The sequence below is a fragment of the Manis pentadactyla genome, chromosome 11, assembly GCF_030020395.1.
Source record: "Manis pentadactyla isolate mManPen7 chromosome 11, mManPen7.hap1, whole genome shotgun sequence".
Taxonomy (NCBI): domain Eukaryota; kingdom Metazoa; phylum Chordata; class Mammalia; order Pholidota; family Manidae; genus Manis; species Manis pentadactyla.
The window spans coordinates 65,023,030-65,045,419 of NC_080029.1; the positions used below are offsets into that span (position 1 = coordinate 65,023,030).

The following is a 22,390-nucleotide window of genomic DNA, read 5'->3' on the forward strand; positions in this document are numbered from 1 at the left end:
TCAGCAAATACTTGGGTAGGCTCAAACCAGCTATTTTCAGGGGTAGTTTAATAAAGAGATTATTGCGAATGTGTGGTCAGGGTGTAGGTAAATGCAACCACAGAGAGCCCTTGGGTCAAGCACTGCCAAGGAGCTAGCTGCCCCATCCCCGGCCCAGTGGGGCACCAGGGGAGAGCAGGGCGTGGGCCCTGGACAGAGTAGCTATAGGAGAGGCCACTATAAAATGTGATGGATTGAAGATAGCCTAAATCTCTCTGTTACCCCTTTTATCAGGAACAGGGTCTCTATTTTCTCCCCTTGAATCAGAGGGGCCTCTGACTGCTTTGATCAACTGGATGTGGTGCAAATGATTTGTGCCAGTTCCCAGGCCCAGGCCTCGAGAGAGAGAGAGACCAGCAGCTTCCTTGCCTTCCCTTGGACCATTCACTTTGACGGGAGGAAGGCTTACTGCCCCACGGAGAGGCCCTCCTGGAGAACTGAAGGTCTTTGCTAACAGCTCTGACTGAGCCCGTCCTGACCATAACCAGACCACTTCACTTCTCACCTGAGAAGTGTATTCTCCAGCTGTACTGGAGCTGCCCCAGCTATGCCACATGGAGCAGGGGTGCGTTGCCCCACCAAGTCCCATCCGAATTATAGGTTCATCAATCAAATACATGATTGTTGTTGTTTTAAGCTACTGAGTGCTGGGGGTATGTTGTTACCTACTAATGGATACCAGAATGCACACATTGTGGCCACAGGAGTGGGCACAGATAACCCACGGTTACCTGGCATGACATATGCTCTCCCCTCTCTCTCCCCCAACCTGCTTATTTACTGCCATGACCTCCATTGGATGAACCCAATAAAGCCCGAGGACATGAACCTATGATGCTGTCCTCATAGGCCAGCCCCCTGGGAGAAGCATGAGGGAAGATCTGGAGGGACACACGGACGACACCCAGCACTAACATCAGGAGATTTGAAGTTGGTGTCATGGCGTTGATCCCATTTGATAAAACTCAGCTGCTCAACACAGCAGAACACAAACCTTAAAAGACAAAGGCCAGAGTCAGTTTTGGAAGGTAGCCAGGTATATGTATGATCAATAAGCCAGAAGGGAGAAAAAATTTGCCCAAGATATTTCCTAATCAAACAAGTAGGCTGTAAAATGTGGTAATGCCTGATGAATGCTGGCCCCTCAGAAGCAGCGCTGTGGCGAGCTACCCCCTACCCAATTTCCTGAGCCATCAGAGCTGAGCCCTGGGGAGCCTGATGCCCACTGGAGGAACTGGCTCTGCTTTATGTCCTATAAAATATTTGTGCTTCCTGGGAAATTGGAATAATCTGACTAATGAAGGGAGGGTTGCCTTCCTGGACCTGGAGGCTCCAGATAAAACAACCTGGGGTGACAGGCAGAATCAAGACTGGTGTTAGCTTGCTAGTCAGGGGCTGGTGGCAATGAACCCACTAGCATCTGGAAGAGATCCTGGGAACGTTGTGCAGGGAGGGAAGAGCCCCTTCACATCTGCCTCTAGATGGGCCACTCCCTGGGCTTTAAGGTCAGCCACAAAGCCAGAGCGGTGCTCACCAATGTCCAGCAGGAAATCTGCAAAACCTAGTAATTGGGAGCATTGGAAAACTGCCCTGGCTTAAAGGGAGGTGGCGGCAGAACGTGATGGTCAGAGTTGGGGTTCAGGAGTCTAACCACCTGGATTCAGACTCTGCCTCTTGCTAGCTGTAGCACCTGATTTAGCTCTTCTATAACTTAGTTATCTCGTCGGTAAAAGAAGGATACTAGTACATATTGTGTGCAGCTTTTGTGAAAGATAAATGCACTCATACTGCATCCTGAGGGGAACAGTGGGACGAAAAGGTTGAAAAGCGCAGGTTCTGGAGCCAGACAGCCAGGGCTTAGATCCTGACTCGCCAGTAACCATATGGGATATAGTATGAGGCAAGTTATTTAATTTCCCTGTCTTGGTGTCCTCTTTTATGGGGGTAACAGCAGCACCTCCTGCATCTGGTTGCCATGAAGACTAGTGAGCTAATCTATGTGAATGGCTTAGAGTGGGCGGTGCCCTGAGCTGTGAAGAACTTGGTGCCTGCTATACGCCCCCACGTCTGGCACAGAGCGAGCCTGCAGCAGTGCTTGCATTCTGTTGGAAGCACAGTCTAGAGGGGGAAATCCACACGCTCAGTTCCGATTCAACAGGAGATCCCAGACTGCTCTGCCTCCAGGGTGGTGGCTCTGCGGCTAGATGGGCTATCTGTTCCCACAGCTGTGGTCACACTGGCCTCTTTGGGCTTTTTGCTCTGCTCCAGTCATACCCACTGAAGATATTGTTCCCCCTCAGTGGCGCTGTCAGACCCAGCGGGGCACAACGGGGCTGTCAGAGTGTGGGGTGACTGATGGCTCTGGCCCTTCTGTCCTGGAGCCTGGTTGTGAAAAAAACAAATGAAAAATAGTAGCAATAAAGGCAACTCCTCCTGGTAGGCAATGCCTCTTTGTTTCCAGGTAAATGGTGTGGCTTTGGCTTAAGACCGCAGAGTCTGCGATCAGAGCAGTCTGTTTCTCTTCCCAGCTTCTGGAACCCACTGGTGAGACGGCTCCTTCCCTGTGTCTCCAGTGCACCCTTCCTCAGGCTCCTGTCCTCCAAAGGCCTCGTCTTGTTGCCTGTTTGAGCATGGCTGGCTCTGATGGTTGCAGGCGCACGACATGGCTGAGGCACAGCAGCTCCACAGGACACCAGGCTGCAGGGAAAGCTTCAGTCTGGGCCCCGGCTGACAGGCTGCTGCAAAGTCACATTAGCATTTAAGCTTCTGGGGCCTCCTTTTGTAAAATGAGGCCATGTTAACTGACTGGGGAGTATCCTGAGACCAGGAGAAGGAGCTGAGGAGAATCAGGTGGTGGTATTTATTGTGCTCATCAGAGCCTCTTTAAGAGGCTTAAGAATTTAAGGCAGGGAGGTCATCCTTGGGAGTAGCTCTCCTTCCTGCCTCTACAGCTTTCTCCTGCCCTGACGCCCCTGCCCTTCTCCGAAGACCAGGACGAGTCTCAGGAATGGCTGTCCCTGGACTGGTAGGGGAGAGAGAATTCTGGGAAGAAAGCCTTTCAGGGAGCTTGGCCTGCTCTGGGATTGCAGGGCTTCCCTTTCAGGGCTGAGTCCCCGGAGAGTCGGAAGGAGGGCTGCCCGCGGCCTCCTCCCCGGGAAAATCTGCGCCACCGCCCCTCCCCCGCCCTGCCCCAAGCCATGCCTTGTTTCTTAGCTCTGCCTGTTCTGTGAGGGACCTTTCCTCCTGCGAGGCAAAGCTATGGTTCTGGTCTCAGTCTTGTTTACCATGTGATGAAAGCGGTGGTACAAAGTATGGCAAATAGGCTTACAATTTCCCAGATCCAACCAAAGAGCCTGACTGCCAGATACAGCCATCCCTGGTAAACTGCGGGGTTTGCAGTAAAAATTTCAGTCAGCCACCAGAGGGTGCCCACAGAGCTCTCTGAAAATGGTCAAAACCTAAGGAATTCGAGGAAAAAGAACATTTCCAGCATATGTAAGACCAAGACAAAATCTAGCTCACTCCGACTCGGACAGATGCTCAGGCCAGCTAGGGAGCTGTAAGTTTGCTGGAGAAGGAAAGCCAGGATGGCAGTAACAGAAAGTACCTGAAGTTTAGCTAAACAAGTTGCTTCTTGATTTTAAATTAGCAATTGCAATAGCACTTTGAGGATTAGCTCAGGGCGCATTTTCATTCCTTGGCAAAACTCCCTTCTCCACTCTTTCCCCAACTGTGTGTACAAAGGAAATGCAAATACATGTAAATATTAGCCTAAGCCACAGGCTTTCTGGAAGGTAAGGCTGCTGCCGCTGTTGTGCTGCTTTAAAAAATTCCTCTAATGCAAGTGAAAGGACAGAGACTTTTCTGAGCCGCTGCTCGGGCACCAAGAGCGCCAGCAAGAAGAATCGGAGAAGCCATGGTTCTCTGAAGAGACAGCCTTGCGTGGGGTGCACCTGGGATGAGAGGAGCAGAGGAACAGCTCCTGCCCTCTCCCCAGCAGGGCTCGGCATGAAGGCTGTCTGACATCCCCGTATCTCCAGGGCCTGGCACCATGACTGACACACAGAAGGTGCTGTAAATGTTTGTTGAATGAATGAATGAGGGAATGGGAAATGGAGTGGGTGGGACCCTGCCCGGGCTGGCTGGGAGCTCTCACCAGGGTGAGGGGGAGATTGGCAAAAGGGTAGGTGGGGGTGGGAGGGTAATTTTCCAGGGAAGAGATCTGGGTTGGGTCTGGGTTGCCTCTGCCTCGGCCCTTTTCTGTGGATATTCAGGACTCCAGAACAAAATGTTTTGACTTTGTCCTAATGCTGATCGAACTGCACAGTGGCCCCATTCGTTCACAGGGTCCCCACATTAACAGTTAATGAGAACCTGATGGGGACTCTGGCAGTTATCCCTTGTCCCCATGTAGGGGACCCCAGCCTCCCTTAGCCATTTCTTGGTGAACTGGGTATGTAAGTGCTGGAAGAAGTGAGTACATTACTAATACTGGGCAGGGGCCTTGGCTCCCAGGAAACCCAGCCAGCTCAGAACTGGGCTTAGGCACTCACTGGGCAGTCGGGCCATTCAGCTGTCTGAACAAGTGCAGGCAATATGTGTGTATAAGCCGTGTGTGTGTGTGTGTGTGTGTGTGTGTGTGTGTGTGTATGCAAGCATGAAAGTGGGTTACAGTAAGGCCTTGCCTTGTGTTGGACATTGGGGTGTGTCATTTACCCAGGCCTTTGAGGGCCGCCAGGGCCTCTTGCTGGTGCATATAAGGAAGAGAACAGGTGATTAACATGTGAATTTAGAAACAGCGGTACTCTGGGGACAGGGATCATTTTCCTTAGGCTTCTGCACTTCCAATTCATCACAGAAAGAATTATGACGACCAGGGGTATAGAGTGTTCTCTACACATGCTCCCTTTCAATACTTCTGCCTTGGAGTAGCTCTAATGATCATTTGGGTGGCCTCCAGATGAGTCAGTGTGGCTGCCTGACTTGGAGGAAAGAGGATGCTTTTAGGAATTGCTCTGCCCCTCTCCTCTCCTGCTCTTGGCTAAGTCTGTCCATCTAATCAGTACTGTAATGATCATCTTTTTCCCACCAGGCTGGGAAGTCTGGTTTCTAGGGTTATGACCCTTTTGGTCTGAAAACCTCACACTGAGGAGGCACTGATTACTCCTGGGCCTTCTGTAAGCAGGGGCCCCATAGGGTTGCCCACACTGTGGGCTCTGTGATGACACAGGTGACGTCCTCCTCTAGTCCTTCCTCTGATTCTAACAGGTCCTGGCACAACACCGTGTACTTGGGGAAGGTTAGGCTCAAGCTAATAGGAGAGGGCTAGTAGGACAGGGCTTTAACAAACCTGCTGTAGTTAAAGCAAAGAAAGTTCCTAGAAAGTTAAGCAGGCTCCTGAAAGAAACTTCCATCATATTGTTTTTATCCAAATGAGGTCTTCTCTGGGGAAAATGGAATCATTTTTGTTTTTCTAAAGGAAAGAAAAAGAACCTGACAATTAGATACAGAAGATGGCCTAATCCTCTTTGACTAAGCAGTCTGCCAAGAAAGAACTTAGAGCAGGCCAAAAGATTACAGGGCTTGGGCACCAACAGAGAATATAGATCAGGGAGGGAACGGTCTATCTTACATACAATGGTCATAGACCAGAGTGAGGTTGCATGGATTTTGAATGCCATCTTGATCAGACACATAGATATAGTCTCTGCTATTTCCAAGAGTAAGCTAAGAAAGGAAGTCAGCTTTAAAATTAACACTTTGTCAAGAAAGAATAGGGCAAGCAGTATAAAGTTTACCATTTTCTTGGTCTACTGAATAGATACAGTTGTATAAAACTCAACAAATTACCTATTATCAAACAAACTTATCTTGAAGTATCTATATTGTCTCAGGCCATGAGACCTATATTCAATGGAAGAGATGATGAGGAATAAGACAATGGAACCTGAATTTCTTGCCCTCGAGGGGCTTACAGTCTAGTGAGGGAGGCAGCCAATGATCAAATTACTTCAGAGAGGCCAAGCTTTGCCCACCTCCTGTGGCCTCTGCAGTGGACAGTGTGCCATGCCACGGACTCTACCCCTCCTGCACTCTACCTGGGCTGGTGATGCACATCCACTGGCTGGTCTGGGGCCCAGCCCTTGGGTAACTCTAAGCTCTGCCAACCCAGTTTCTCACCTGAAAATCTGTCCCTGGGAAGCTAAAAGACAAAGTTAGCAGAAGTAAGCTTTAAAGTTTATGGAGACTGGGGGCTGAAGCACCTTGAGGAGCCATCCATGCCCAGGGTGTACGAAGCAAAGGAAGCCAGCGGGGGAAGGGTGGCAACTCACAGAGAGAATGTATGTGACTCTTGGAGAGAGAGGGTCACTTCCCTTCTCAACCCTGTTTCCAACTTCAAAAGCAGGGGGCTTAATTCCTCACCTTTGTGCCCTATGAGACACATAGTTCTTTAAAATAAATGCCCCTCTTCCTGAGGTGAGTGGAGTGAGTTTCTTTTTCTTACAATCCAAGGTTCCCCAATTTTAATTCAGAATGTTATAAAACAATGTGTTAGTTTCCTAGGGCTGCTGTAACAAATTACCACAAACTGGGTGGCATAAAACAACACAAGTTATTCCCTCACAGTTCTGGAGGCCAGAAGTCTGAAATCAAGGTGGGAAGAGCACTGGTTTCTTCTGGAGGCTCTGAAGGAGAATCTGTTCTCTGCTTCTCTCTTACCAACTGGTGGCTGTCACTAATTCTTGGCATTCTTTGGCTGGTAGATGCGCTGCTCCAATCTCTGCCTTTGACTCTATGTGCTGTTCCCCCCCCCCACCGTGAACAGGTCTCTGTAGTAATCTGTTTTGGTCTCATAAAGCTACTTGTCATTGGATTTAGGGCTCCCCGTAATCCAGGATGGTCTCCTCCAGAGATCTTTACCTTCATGACATCTGCAGAGGCCCTTTCCACAAGTAAGATTCTGGGTGGATGTATCTTTTCAGGGGACACCATTCAATTGGTACAAAAAGGTACACATGTGTTTATTGCTGATTACTCAGTTGGTGGACCATGTAGTGCTTAAATAAGCAACAAAGCAGGGGTACTCAGAGGCAGGGATTGATTTTTTTTTTGGAAAGAATTTGATTAAAAAAAGCAAAGTTCTTGTGGAAAAAGTTATGTTTTAGGATTGTTGTTCTAATTTCTTATTGAAGTGGGAGAAAGAAATCATACTCTCAGTGTCCAGGGTCTCTAAATATGTTAGTCAGTATACTTAGTGAATTATAAATAGCTCAGGATGGTTGGAAGGTGGAACATGGGAGTATTTTTTTGTTGTTGGGTGGTCTTTTTATTCTGTTTTGTGTCATGCAATTGTTGAGGCCACTGGTGATCTCAACAGGAGCAACCACCGTATTGTTAACATTGGTGGGTTGGGGGTGAGGATTGAATAAGGTGAGAAGATTGTTAGTGTGGAAGTCTTTTGCAGAAAGCTTGATTGTGAGGTGAGAGGGAGACTTAGGGGTCTCAGAGATGTGGTCTGTGACCTTAGAAGGTTAATTACTAACCTGATGTTGGCCTGTGAATGCTGCAATTAGCTTCAGCTGCTGTCCGAACTTCTTAGGGATGGTATCCACTGATGATGTGTTACACAGTGCAAACTGGGGTTGCTAACCAGGCCCTAAGCATCCCTCCAGGTGCCTTCATGCCCTGGATAAAACAAGGCCACCCAAGAGCTTGACATGCAGAACACTCATGGAAACCTGAGGGTACCATGCCAATGCCCTCTCTGTCCTTTGTATGCTGTTTTCCCCCTGCCTGGATGTCCTTCTTCCTTGATAACCTACTTATTTTAGATGGAATATTCTGTTTGTTCTACCCTTTCCCCATGAAGTTGCTCATTCTTTTGAACTCCCATAGCTCCCTTAAATTATGTACCTAACACCTATCATGGTACTATATGGAATTCCTAAACTGTCTGCCTCTTCCATTAAATCGTTTAGATCAGAATCCCTGTCTTTCCTTTTTCCAGTTCTCAGCTCCTCACACAGTGTGGGACATTCAGTATGGACTCAGTAACTGTTTACTGAGTAAATGAGTTTTCAGTTGATATGTTACCATTCAAACATTAAGTGTGTGTGAGAGGGGCCACTGCTAGACGTTAAGCAAAGGAATTCAGTCAGGAAAGAGCAAGAGGGAGGGAAATACGGCAGACTAGTTATCAGCAGCCATTACCCTCTTCCATTACTACTAGAATCCAGATTTTGTGCAGGTACACACCTTCTTCCAAGCAGCCACGTGCCTTAGAGGAAACTCACTCTTCCCCAGCCCAGGCGTGGGTCTGAGTGGTCTGAAGTTAATCACATTCCTGTTGCGAGTGGTTGATCTGGGAACGGGCATATGGCATATCACCCGATTCTGGCCAGTGAGGTACAGGAGACTTCTGAGAAATGTTTCCTTTCTCCTAAGAGAATAAAGAGATGTTGTCTCTTCTTTCTCAGGGCATTGTCTTGTCTGCAGAGGTCACCTGGAAATACAGAAGCCGCCTTGTCATCAGCCTGAGGGGGATGGCAGAGCAGGAAGATGGTAAGAGTCTGCGTCTGTAATGTCATGGCTGGGCCATCGAAGCTGCTGCTCAAACCCCTGTCCCATGAGAATTACAGTTAGCGCAGTTAATGCATTTCCTTATTGTTTAAAGCTATGTGAATCTGTCTCTGTGGTTTGAAGTCAAAAGCAATTTTAACTGAAACAATTTTCCATATAGTAAGTATGAATTAAATAAAACTTGATTTTAAAGTGATGGCCTTAGAACACAAAGAACATGTTCCTTGTGTCCCTGTTATGCACTAGGATTTGGAAAAGTGAAATACTGTATTTCTATGGTCATCTCCTTAAGCCCAAGGTTATTTCATTTATTTGACCATGGCACTCAGATGGTAGAGGCTAAATTCTTTTCCTGGAAGATTAAGAAAAATCTGGTCATGAGCTATCTGAAGGAAAGTAAATAAAGTGGTAAGACACAGACGGAAACTTTGTTTCCACGGACCCCGAGGAAAAGCCAATTTGGAGAAGTACCTGAAGTTTTAAAAATTGAAGTACAATTAATTTTAGTTAAGTTTTGAAAAGCTGAAACAGGTGCCACTGGCACATGAACAGAGAAATGAAATATAATAGAAAATCAAGAAGTAGAACCAAATACCTCCTGGGATTTAACATTTGGTGAAGGTCTTGTTTCAAATCAGTGGGGAAAACCAGATGTTTTACCCATGGTGTTTGGACAACAGGGTAGCCAGTTATAATAATAAAGTTGAAGCCATAACTCACACCTTGCTAGAGAAGGTCCAGGTGGGTCGCGGCTTTTACATCAAAATATGAAAAGAAATATGAAAGATTTTCTTGTAATTTATGATTGAAGAAAACCCTTTAAAATATGACACAAATTACAGCAGTCATAAAAGATTGAAAAATTCAACCATGATTTTAAAATGTCTGCGTGCAGAAATAACCATAAGCAGAGTCAAAGTCAAAGGACAAATTAGCAACTGTATTTGCATCTCACTGCTACACAATCAATAAGAATAAGACCAACAACTCAATAGCAAAATGGTTAAATAAAGGATATTGTGTTAGGTGACATGGATTGACAATTTGTCAATATCAAAATTACAAATATGTAATTTTTTATTCAGCAATTCTACTTATAGCAATTGTTTACAGTAATTCTATTACATAAATAGTAACAATTCTGTTAAATTACAGACATACTCCTATATGTGTAAATCACTTTCTGAATAAGGTTAATCACTGCAGCATTGTTTGCAGTATCAAAAATCTGGAAATAATGGAAATGAACATCAATAGGGGAGTGGTTAGACAATGATGCTATGTTAATATCATGGAATACTAATCATCATGAAAAGAGGCTGAGGAGCTCTTTGTGTACTGGTGTGCAGTCTTTTCTAATACACATTAAGACAAAAAAGCAAATTATTGAACAGAATAGTGAGTTATCATTTATATATATAAAAGATGGTGGGGGTGTCTTACACAAATCCCCTTGCATATTTCTGCAAGGTAAAGGAGGAGGTCAGTGACCCTGAAGCTGGTGGAGGGGGAACTGGGTGGCTGGAGCATGTGGGTGGAAGGGAGACTTCACAGTATATACTTGTGTACCTTTTGACTTATGAACTCTGTAAATGTATTACCTGTTTCAATTCTAAAATAAATAAATTACACTTAGAGTCTTCGAAATAGAAATAGAGAACCTATAATGCATTAAAAATGAAAACTGAAAATGAGGAACTATAAATCAGATTAAATAAATACAGGGCACCCATAGTCAGCCTGAGGAGGGCCTAGCATCTCCACCATCTTCAGCTCCCTACCAATCTCATGTAGACTGGGGCTGGATTTATCAGCCCTCAGCCCCCTCCCCACCACTCCCATTCTTCCTGCCCTAAGGTCAGGCTGCCTGCCTGGGATTCGCCTCTGTGCTTCTGTCTTCTTCACACTCAGGGCAGAGCACTGAGCTGAGGGCATCCTGTATTTCCCCAGTGGGCACAACCGATGGGTGCAATTGTTTGTCTGAAGGGTGGAAGGGTAGTTAAGATACTTAATTTTGGAAAATTAGACAAAAGCAGAGGAAAACAAAGCAGGTCAAGGTAGGAGTTTTCACCTGCAGAGTACTATACTTGGGCAGGTGAGAGACAATGATAGCAAATCAATAGACAGGAGGAGAACCACCCACTCATCACACTTTGGCTGAGTTTTCCTCTTCCCAGAGTTCTGTAGTGGATGCCTTATTAACATCAGAGAAGATTTAAGGACATGTTATATTCAGTCCTGACTATTGAAGTGAAAGGATAGAAAATGGAAAGTGTGGAGCATGAAAACCAATCGCATTCTTTAATTTTAGTCATCCCATTCCTGGAGCATATTGAATACTACTTTGGGTTCTTTCATTGTTCAGGTTATTAATAACAAAGAGCCAAAGTATCTCACATTTCTAAAGAGTCTTTCATCTCAAAGGAGCCAATATAATTCACTAATTCAGTTACCTGAACTACATTTAGTAATTATTTGAGGATCACTTCACCCAGGGGTGAATTTCAACGAGTTGTGTGACACAGCCAACAGTCACTTCATTCTCCAGTCAGTGCAAAAGAAAAATGAATAGCTAATGGTGACGTCCTCCTGAAGGATTTGCCCAGTGAAAACTTCAGGGAAATGGATGCTAAAAGAATGTAATTAACTGCCCAAAATTAGTACCTCCAATCTTACTCAAGGTTTCCTGACCTCTTTACTAGAGTCAGGGTGGAGAGGTATCTTATTTCAGAATGGGACTCTGTAGCAGCTGAGAGACCTGTGAAGAGCAGCCACTCCATTGCTATATATATTTGAGTGATCATAAATGTAACTGTGTTTTTAATTTGTTTCCACATATTCACTGTGAGAATATAGAAATACAACTAAGTTTTTGTATGTTGGTCTTGTATCTGCAACCTTGCTGAACTTAGTTCAAGGAAGGTTTTTTAAAGATTCCTTGGGATTTCTATGGAGAGCATAATGATATCTGCAAATAGAGGCAGTTTTAGTTTAATTTTATTGTTTATGTGTCTTTTCTTGCCTTATTGAGTTGGCTAGATCACAGTGGAATAACAGTGGTGAATGCTGACATCCTCGCAGACATCTTTACCTTGTACTTGATCTTAGGCGAGAAGCAGTCAGTCTTTCACAACTAAATATAATGTTAGCTGTAGGTTTTCTGTAGATGTACTTTATCAAATTGAGGAGGTTTCCTGCTATCTTAGATTTCTGAGAGTTTTTTTTTTAATCACGAATATGTGTTGAATTTTATCAAATGCTTTTTCTGCATTGGTTGAGATAATCACATGATTTTTTCCTGTTTATTAATATGGTGAGTTACACTGATTGATTTCTGAACACTGAACAAGATTTGCATCCTGTGAACAGCAGTCATTCCAATACTATCTCATTTTAAAGTTTATTTATAAGGACTAGTGTCTCAGTTGTTGACCCTGTTTTTTGGAGGGAGAGGTTTATGGGCTTAAGAAGCTAGAGCTCTTTCAGTCAAGGGTGTGTGGCTTGATCCACTTTACTGAGTCCAACAAGGCTCCTTTCTCCCTTCTGTTTACTCTTGCTTGCTATCCAGACATCAGGAAACTGGTGCCAGCATGAAGGTGTCCAATATCCATACAGCTGGTCATCAGACAGTGTAACATGGAATCTGGTCACTGCAAAAGCTTGTGTGTGTGGGAGCATGCTCATTGGTTACCACTGTCCCAGAAAGAATGACTTCCACTTCTCTTCTGCATGCCAGATAGCATATAAGTAAACTTTAATGGCAGAAGGTAAATTATATCTAAAATCCTAGCAGAAAAAGAGATGGGAAAATATGGTTTAAAGCCTTCCAGCCCTTATGATCCACAGGGGAGCACAGAGGTGGGAATGGATGCTGAGGGCCAAGAGACAATATTTAGCGTGTGGCTAAATATTGCCTCACCGACACTAATAGGAACCAGAGACCTTCCATCTACTCTTCATAATTACTTTCTAAATTCCTTCTCTTAATTTTTAAAATCATATTTCCTCTTTTATTTTTCCCATCATCATTCAACAGCCCACTCAGAAGGGTGTCTTTGCAGAGGTTGAGTTGGAGTGGGAGAGAAGAGTGGAAAAAGAAAGAGGTAAGAAGCAATGTAAGTAGAATATATTCTATTTTAGTGATCTATCTGAATGAGCTGTGTTTGTGTGTTGGAGATGTTTGGGAATGTGAGAAGGGAAGGCAGACAGAGCCTAACTATCCCCAGAAGAATCTAGGTTTTGGCAGCTGGGAGTGTTCGGAATGGGCACATATGTTGGTTGGAGACAGTGTGCAGCATGAGCAATGGTTAAAGACAAAGGTTCCCGAGAGACCTGGGGCTCAGCAGTGAGACATGACCCCCATGAAATAAGAGGAACAGACAGGCAGCGATCCTGCTCAGAGAAACAGCCAAGGACAAGCTGCAGCTTGATTGGCAAGGGAAAGCTGAAATCAAGCCTTCTGGGAAAGAGGATTTAGATTCAGGGTCTGGAATTGCTCCAGGGAGTCTGGTCATGTGGGAACCAGCCCTCGGCCCTCAGCCATTCCTCAGCCCTCAACTGTTTCTTATTTGAGGTAGCATAGTGTGCAGGGAAGCCTTCTACAATCAAAGTGCCCTGGTTGTATCATTTTGGGGGCATCTGAAGCTATTCTTATAATGAATGAGTGTTCAGCAGGACAAAGGCTGATTTCCAAGGTCCCATGGTCCTTGTGATTTATCTCTTTGCCAGGGCCCAGGTGAGGTGTTCTCCTAAGAGACAGCTTGATTACAAGTCAAAGTGATATGAAAGGTCCAGGACTTGTCTTTCTTAATTCTCAAGTGGGAACTTTTTCCCACTTAGAAGGCTCCTGGTCCCTTGGGTAAGTAAGGACACTGAGTCTGATGGGTCAGAGAGGAGGTCAAGGCTGTAGGAGGTAACAAGACCACTGAGTGATGAGATACTTCCCAGCAGGCGCTGCTCCCAGATGCCTGCAGTCCCTATTTAACACTTTGGAGAGCAGCTGCACACTACTCTGTCTCATTAATTATTCTTCAGGGGCTTCGAGCACAGCACGAAGGCAGCAGGGGGCACTGATTTTATTCCTGTGCAGATCAGGGTGTTTGGCACTGGTTGGTGGCCCCAGACTGCTTCCCTAGGCTGGTCTACAGGTGTGGGATATTGGGCTCAAGAAGGATCCAACTGTCATCACCAGATCCATTGGCAATGTTTGAAAAATATAATCTCAGGAGCAGGGGTACATCCCAGTGCTCTCACCTATGAACAACTAAACATTTTTCTATGCCAGTGATTTACAAATTATTTTAGCCTTTAAATTCTTCTTTTTCCTCCAAGTGAAATCTTACTTGGAATATCAATACAAAAATCAGATAGAAGAGGAGCTGTTCTGATTGAATATTGGTGGAGTTCAGATACCCATGTATTTACCCCCTCACTTCTTTGAACTACTTCCGAAAACATTTTCAGGGTTTCAGTAAACAGAATTTTAAAGCTACTATACTCTATGTTCTTTAAAGCTGGTAAGTACTCTTACTCAATTTTAAAGAGGAAGAAACTGAGGCACGAAGGGGCTAAGAACTTCCTTTGCTAAGACCATGCCAGGAGTTTGTTTTGGTCAGGAACTGTACTTGGCGTCTGACCATGGGTTTTAGTAATTCAGGGCTTTATTTTTGTCTTATCTAATAAGGAAGTAAGGGCTGATGGGTGGTGCCATGAGGTTTTTGGGTGCCTGAGCCCTTTACAGCTCACCATTCCACAGTCCTTAGGCTGCCTCTTCATCCCATGTTTATAGTATAGTTTCTAGAGCTCCAGCCATTTGATCTGCATCTGGAAGATACAGACAGAGGGACAGAAGTCAGCCGATCCTGAGCTGTCCTGCCAGCTGGGTCAGTCCCTTTTTATTTTTAATTTTTTGATTTTTATTTATTTATTTTTTATTAAGGTGTCATTGATATACAATTTTATGCTCAGGTTTCACATGAGCAACCTTGAGGCTACTACGCTCCCCCCTATTATCAAGTCCCCACCACATACCCCATTATAGTCACTGTCCATCAGTGTAGTAAGATGCTATAAAGTCACTACTTGTCTTCTCTGTGCTATACTGCCTTCCCCGTGCCCCCCCCATATTATGTGTACTAATCATAATACCCCTTAATCCCCTTATCCCTCCCTTCCCATCCACCCTCTCCAACCCCTTTCCCTTTGGTAACTGCTAGTTCATTCTTGGGTTCTGTGAGTCTGCTTCTGTTTTGTTCCTTCAGTTTTTGCTTTGTTGTTATACTCCACAGATGAGGGAAATCATTTGGTACTTGTCTTTCTCTACCTGGCTTATTTCACTGAGCATAATACTGGGTCAGTCCCTTTTAAGGGAATTTTCTGGAAAGCCTGGTATCTTTTACTTACATCTTACATAAGTCATAAAAAAAATTTAAGCTGGGAATCCTGTCACTCTGTCAATCCAATCCAATAGAGGACTTATGCCTGTGAGGAAGGGGATAATTGATATTGGGTGGGTAACTTATGTTCTGCCAGGTCCATGATGCCCATACCCTCTAAGTGACAATGTGTCCTGGATTTTAGAGGAAGAAATTGAGGCATGAAGGGGCTAAGAACTTCCTTTCTAAGACCATGCCAGGAGTGTGAATGCAAATGTTTAATGCAAGTTTAAATGCAGATAAAAATGCCACCATGCGCATCACATTCTTATTTAATCTTCACAACAACCATGTGGTGTGGGCATTTATCATGGAATTCTCTTGCTTTTGTTTGGAGAGCCTACCTAATACCTCTTCCCCAATTGCAAATCATCTGCCTGTTCTCCTAATAAACCCACAAAGTCAATATTTCAGCACCTAAATGAATGTTTTTCCTATTCAGAAGAGGCTCAAATAGCCTTTGCCAATTCCATTTGTCCTGAATTTTGTTTTAGAAAATGAAGTATTCATAAAATAATCTAATTTGTTATTTACTCAAATTGCTTGACACATGTAATATTTAAAAATATTCTACATATTCTGAATTCTTTTCTGGTGGCAGATGGGAATGTATAGGTTAGAGATATGGGGGTTTGTGACCAGAAGTCAGAGAGAGATTATCCTTCACGGCACAGTGATCTCCACCATTGACCCTTTCCCACACAAGGGTCTTTACTAGGTTCTCAGTGAAGCATTATCGTGGCCCGCGTGCTTTCCTGTCCACCCGTCACAGATGATGGGTCAGTATGGGTGTGTGGTGAGCCACCACTGCCTGTGGTGTGAGGAGGACAAATAGTGGTCATGGACTAGAAGCATCTGAACTCAGCTCCACCCCTTACCAGGGGCATGACCACGACCATTAGACAAACCACTTCCTTATTTCAGGCCGTGGCTCCCTCTGTGGTAAAAAGAGGGGATTGGACTAGATGAGCTCTTCCAAGTCAAACACTCTGATATTGTGTCTCCTGCTCCTGCCTGCCTTCCTTTGCCCTCACTTAGATTGGAATGTGACGTACAAATGCTGCCAGTCTCTGTGCAAAGACTCTTCAAAGTCATCTGTCCTTTTTCTTCTACTAAGAAGAACTGTGATAAAAACCAGCCTGTTTTCTTCAAGTTTTACTGAAGATTTGCTTTCCAGACTCTAGATTTTCCTAATGTAGGTCTTTTAACTAAAATGCCCATTTGCTCTTGCCCTGTTAATTGTATGGTTTTGTCTGGCTGTTCATAGGAAAACCAGACAAAATCAAAGTCGTGATGGGGTGAAGAGCATTTTCTAAAGGAAGATATGGGATCCAGATTGCTCATTGTCTATTCATGAGTTCACTTATTAGCTCAGTCAATCAGAGAACCTGGGTACCTGCTATGTGCAAGTCACTGCACAGAAAATATGGGCTCCCACACTGACCTGATCCGTAATGCAGATAAAAATGCCACCATGTGCATCACATTCTTATTTAATCTTCACAACAAACATGTGGTATAGGCATTTATCATGGAATTCTCTTGCTTTTGTTTGGAGAGGCTACCTAATACCTCTTCCCCAATCACTTATTCACCCCATACTGGGGACACCTACTATGTGCTAGGCACTAGGGATATGACTGAATGAGACAGAAAGTGTTTATCTTACAGGCCTGTCAACTTGTAAATCATAGTGTCCTGTCTACACCCAAGTACATGACCCAAGCCTAGCTCACTGTTAAACTTCATGTCTTTTTTGACAGTTCTGGGCTGGGGGTTGGGAGCATGACCCAAGTAGGGGCAGCTACAATCATTATATACCAAATGATCCAATTCTGGTTGCTGGAAATGAGAGGGCTTCTTTGTATTCATTTGAACTCTAGGTTCAGATGAGTGTGGTACACATCCCACTGTGTGATATTTTCCAGTTTCATCAGTGAATAAAGTCTCCTTTTGCTAAGCTATTAGTTTGAACCATATAAATCTGCCATTTTTGTGGATTGGATGTCAACAATGTCCTCTGCCTTAGCTTAACTGCTGCCTGCAATTGGAAGGATCCTGACTAATATGGTAGTATTGTCCTCTGCAACCGAGATGAGGAAGAGGAGGCTAGGAGTGTTTATGCACCCAAGGTCGTTCAGCTGCTGAGCACAGCAAGAACTAATACGCCGGTGACTTCAAGTCCATATTGTTGATTACTCTGGTACAAGTGCCTATGAAGTCAGACAAGGACTGCTACTCGTGGGGTGGTCCACAGGCAGTTGCCAGTCAGGTCCACGAGGAGAGAAGAAGTATTGAACCAGTACGTTCAAATTTAAACCAAGTATGTCATTAAGCACATTCTTTACAGTTCAGCTGTCATTTTTTTTTTTAATAGCAACACTTTCTCACTGAAGTAAGCAGTGCATTGATTTAGATTCTGGAGCAGGCTCCTTACCCACCCTGGACCGACATTGGACTGTTTTGCAGGCTGGCACTTAGAGGGGCCCTGATAAGGGGGATGCTTGGGTTTGCTGCCCAGCTGACAACTGACCTCCAGTCTCTGGGGGCTTCCACAGGAGCTGCGTCTACACCACGGGGCCCTGACCTCCTCTTCTGATAGTCATAACTGATTTGTTGAGGTCATTTGTTTGAGCCAAGCTGGACCAACCAGGTTTTCTTGTCTAAGAATACAGAATCTTAAAAAAGGAAACAAAGGAACCAGATTTTAGTTGCTGAGCTAGAAAAATAGCAGAATAAGCCTAGAAACTCTTGTTTTCATTTCCTGGAACTGTAGTGGTTGTTGTACTTCTGAGGTGTGGCTATTCAAATCTTCCTTACATTTTGTAAGATTACTAAGATCCTTTCAGGTAAATTCCCTTTTGTTTAAGCTAGCTTAAATAATTCTTTTGAAAATTATAGGGAAAACCACATGACTCAAGATTCTGTTTATAGTTCCATTATTTGCTAGCCCATATGAAATGGCTCCCTGCAATTCTAGGTCTCAGTAATAGCTGGAAACATTACTACCTGAGCTGGGGGACCCACTGGAAATGGAAACCAAGATGTACGTAATTAATTATTCCTGATTACTTAAGACTCTGATAAAGACCAACAAAGACATCTTAATTAAAGCAAATAAATAATCAACCTTTGTCTGTTTAATTATAGATAATAGAATCCAAATGAATTAGCTCATTGCTAACATTCAGAACATTCCTACTTTGGGGCCATGGCACTGACGTCTGCCCATCTAGCTGGCTTTAAAAGAATGACCATTGCTCTGGGAAAACAAGCATCATCTCAATCAGCTAAATTCAAATAACAGATCTTTGAATTCAAACTTGTTTTGGGAAAAAAATATGGCAGAGACATAACCTGAATCCTCTTGTGACTTGGCTATATCTTTTTAGAAGTAATACTTGATTAAAAAAATAGTATTTTGTCTCCTGAGATCCTCTCACTACTTGAAGTTGCAAGTCCTGATAGAGGCAAGTCCTTTCCAACTTGGTGAGGGAAGCAGGGCCGACGGAGGTTTGAAGATGCATCCTCAGCAGCTGGCAGCGGCTGCGTGGAGTGACTGCAGGAGGAGACAGGACACAAGCACCATGCACCTGCGTCTTACTGCAGGGGATAAAGAGATGTGCTGGAAGTGCTGGGGGAGGCTTCATAAACCTGAGGCTTTCATTATTTATTTCTGAATCCAGACAATTGTCTCCTACATGCTGACCTAGAACTTCTGTGACCTTGATTCTGAATGGGTTAATCTATTTTTAAAGGGTATCCAAATGCTATTAAGATAATTCTTGCATTCCTTTGCTTTCTATTTAAAAATTAAAATGCTTAAAGTAATAGCTATCTCTGCCAGGATAGCCAAGAGGATCACCTACAAATGCTCTCTGAATAGAAAAAAATTTGAACCTGAGATTCAAATATCCATGCTTATAATTCTCCACATTTAAAACCTCTTCTTAGGCTGTCTCTGTTTAAAACCTAATGATTTAGGTGCAGAGTTCTTTTTTCTTAATTGCATTGCTGGACATATATTAGGCATAATCTATAAGACTCTCAACATGACATCATATATCCAGTATTTTTTATTGTACAAAATTTCAGGGCTAATTTAAGTTTAAACTCTTTATTTTAGAAAATCAGTAACAGCAACTAATTAGCACATCTCATTCTGGATGTATTTGCCAACCAATTTCAGAGACTCATTTGCCTGTTAAGAGATTTTATTGAACACCAGCACCACCGACTCTCCTTTTTTTCTAGTAAACAGCTCATGCTTATTATCTTATTACAGGAATGCCACTGGTTAAATCAGGCTCTGAATATAAATAGCCATATTACTGCCATCAGGCATCAATGTTTATTTAGTGGCTGTGAGTCATGCATACCTCTTTGATCGGGTTTAGAATGAGCCGTTGCAGTTTTTGTTCAAAAAGGTTATTTGCAAAGGCTACAGAAGTATCAGTTAGATTAAACATGAAATTAATCAGTGTGGATTTTATCAGCCATTTCTGCCACCAAACACCAGGTGTCAAGAGCATGTGCAAATGAGGGCTGAACATAATGAAGCTGGGGGACAGCTTAGTAGGGAGGTCAGGAGAGACCCCAAGAGGTCTACCATGCTTGTGGGGAGAGATGGAGTGAGGAAGGAGGGCGAGAAGGAGGAAGGAGGGAAGGAAATATTGAAGGCCTGTTGAAGCATCTGGAGCTCCTTGGCAGCCGCACGTGATGCCTCACAGCACAGTAAGTGGAGTGGGAGGTTATCTGAGTTAGACTGAGCTCTGCCCTGCCCTGCCCAGTGATCTTTGGAAAATGACTTAATGCATACACACATTACAAAGCCTGCATATATAACACAGGCTAAACTTGAACGAAAGGCCGAGAAAGTGCATTTTTCACCTCAACATTCTTTAGACTAAAAATATCAGAGATAGACCCAAGATAGTTGTCACATGGTTTTAGCTGATGAAACTATGTTGGAGGAGATGTGGCCCTGTAACAGGAAGATTCACATGTCAGGCCCATGTGGTGGCCTGTGCATAATTATGATGTACTCTGTTTAGTACTGTGGTGATTGCCACTGTAAACTCTTGGTGATCTCATGATTGGCCTGGCCCTCATCACTGCTCATGCCATGAGCCACTCTCCCTGCATGGTCCTCAGTGCCTATTTCTAATGTTTCCCACCATATTCAAGCCTCTGACTCACCAGCCTCCTATTCTTCTTTCTTCCAATGATGATTGGAACTTTAATGAAAATAAGTTTACCTACATTCACACTCATCTTCTCCTTCTCTCTGATTCTCATCCCAGGGAACATCTTCCCTCTTATAGCAGGTAAACCTTCTACCTGTGATTCAGATCCCGTTTCTTTCCAGGTCTTTTTCCATCTAGAATCTTCCATTCATCCCTCTCAACTAGCTCCTTCCTATCAGCAGATACAAGTGCTTAGTCTTTCCATATTAGCAAAAATCCTCCTTCAACAGAACCCCTCTTTAGGAATCTTCCTTCCTTGTCACAGAAAAGCTTCTTGAAAGAATTGTCCATGTAGAATTCCTACTTCCTGAGGTTCCACTCTTCGTTGAGTTAGGTTCTCTGAGAGACTCTGACATGGATTTTTGTGGGGTGCTTTTAGTAACAACCCTGGGGGTGGGATGAATGAAGAGAGATTGGCAAAACAGATCCAATAGTACCTCATTCAATTCTAGGGAACTCTAGAGCTGGCATGGCTTTTAAGAAATACCCGGAACTGAGGTCAGCAGGACAGGCTTTGTAACCTGGCATCAGCCTGTCATTGGATGCACAGGGCAGGTGCATAAACCTGGGCAATGCAGCTCCCTTAGATAAAGGGTAATTCTTGGGGAGGGATTCAGCCATGACCACTAGCAGGCAACAGTCCAGGCAGTTGGGGGAATAGGGCTTCATTCCTAGAGGGGGTCTGTGTGGCACGGCCTAGCATATACTGTGTGCTCACTACTTGCCTCTGTACCCTGGTTTTCTCTCTTTTGGGCCCCAGACTCCATCTCCATTCAACCACCTACTGAGAGTTTCATCTGGACATCTCACAGGAGCCAATTAAGCATATGTAAATTTCATTCATCACCTACTACTCTGTTCAATCCTTTCTTAGGGTTCTTAGTAAGTAAAAGATAAGAGGTAACTTGTGAGGTGAAGTCCCTCTCCTTCCTCTCTTCTGTGGATTTCTTCAGTGTATGTTTGTTCTTTGCAGCCCTTCTAAGGAGTCTTGTGTGCTGATAAACATGCCTGCCTACGGAGCGACCTGCTGGCTCTGTACCCTGCCGTGAAATAGGAGCTAGGGTGGCAGTGCAGCACCCGCATTACTGACCAGCTGTCCTTGCTCCACATTTTCCTCATTCTCACTTCCTTGGGCCTGCATCTACCAAATAAACTGTTATGACCTCAACTCTGGTCTCAGACCTTGCTTTTTGAGGACCTGGGAAAAGATACCACCTTTTCCTTAATGTTCTGTTTCCAATAAGTCATATCAAGTCTAACTTCTAAATGACTCTTCAATCGATCCTTTCCTCAACATCTCTATCGCCACCACCGTACATCAACCACCATCAGTCTCACTTGGTCAGCCTGCCATCTGGTCTCCAGGCTTGCTCTTCTATAAGCTATTCACTACTCTGTAGCTGGACATACAGTCAGAATTTAATACTAGTTGCAACAGTGAATGAAGAGGTGTATGAAATGAGTTAGGTGTGTGACAGTGTCCTGTGTATTGTAACTGGGCTAGTTTAGAAGACACTGACACAGATAGGAATTTTTCCTAGATTGCGGTAACCCACACCACTCTTTCTACTATGCTATTCTTTCACTACTCTGATTTTATGGATTTTTTAGGAGGTTTAAATGAGTAGTATATGTGAAGCACTTAGAGTTGTGCTGGGTGCATGCTAAGCACAAAATGAGTTTCAGCTAAGATCAGCATCATCATGTCCTTTCATGGATTTTCTTTTCCTCCTCTTTGTTCCTTTCCCCCATCTCCTGAGGGTTAAGTAGTTTAAAAATATTTAATTTGAAGTTGAGTAAATTCCATTTTCTGTATCTAGCACTTCTAGGAAACAAAATATAATAGAAATATAAAGTGGTCATCAACCTAAAAATTGCCACTGTCAAGGTGAGTTATTTAGATCTGTGCAATATGTTTTTGTGGATACAAAATGCAATATGAACATTGAGATTTTAAAATTAATATTCAATTTAGAAAAGATAAAAAGTAAAAATCTAGTTTTCCCTAAGTTTTCAAGTCTAAATTATAATTCTTATTTTAGAAATAAATGTAAAAATTCCAGGAAGTTATTTGATTATTATTTGATTGAC

The 22,390-nt window shown here is 43.8% G+C and overlaps 2 long non-coding RNA genes across 3 annotated transcripts in view; both read left to right on the plus strand.

The window, feature by feature from the left end:
• The window catches only part of LOC130679525 (uncharacterized), a 33,263-nt gene extending 32,595 nt beyond the window's left edge, over positions 1–668 (plus strand). The window contains exon 3 of the long non-coding RNA XR_008992511.1: positions 307–668. This is a non-coding gene — a long non-coding RNA (uncharacterized LOC130679525). The remainder of the gene's footprint in view (positions 1–306) is intronic.
• A 2,581-nt stretch (positions 669–3,249) lies between these two features.
• The window catches only part of LOC118910282 (uncharacterized), a 135,165-nt gene continuing 116,024 nt past the window's right edge, over positions 3,250–22,390 (plus strand). Inside the window, exons 1-3 of one of the 2 annotated variants that reach the window (XR_008992512.1) lie at positions 3,250–4,108; positions 8,517–8,601; positions 12,656–12,734. This is a non-coding gene — a long non-coding RNA (uncharacterized LOC118910282). The remainder of the gene's footprint in view (positions 4,109–8,516; positions 8,602–12,655; positions 12,735–22,390) is intronic. The other variant, XR_005023886.2, reaches the window with a different exon arrangement.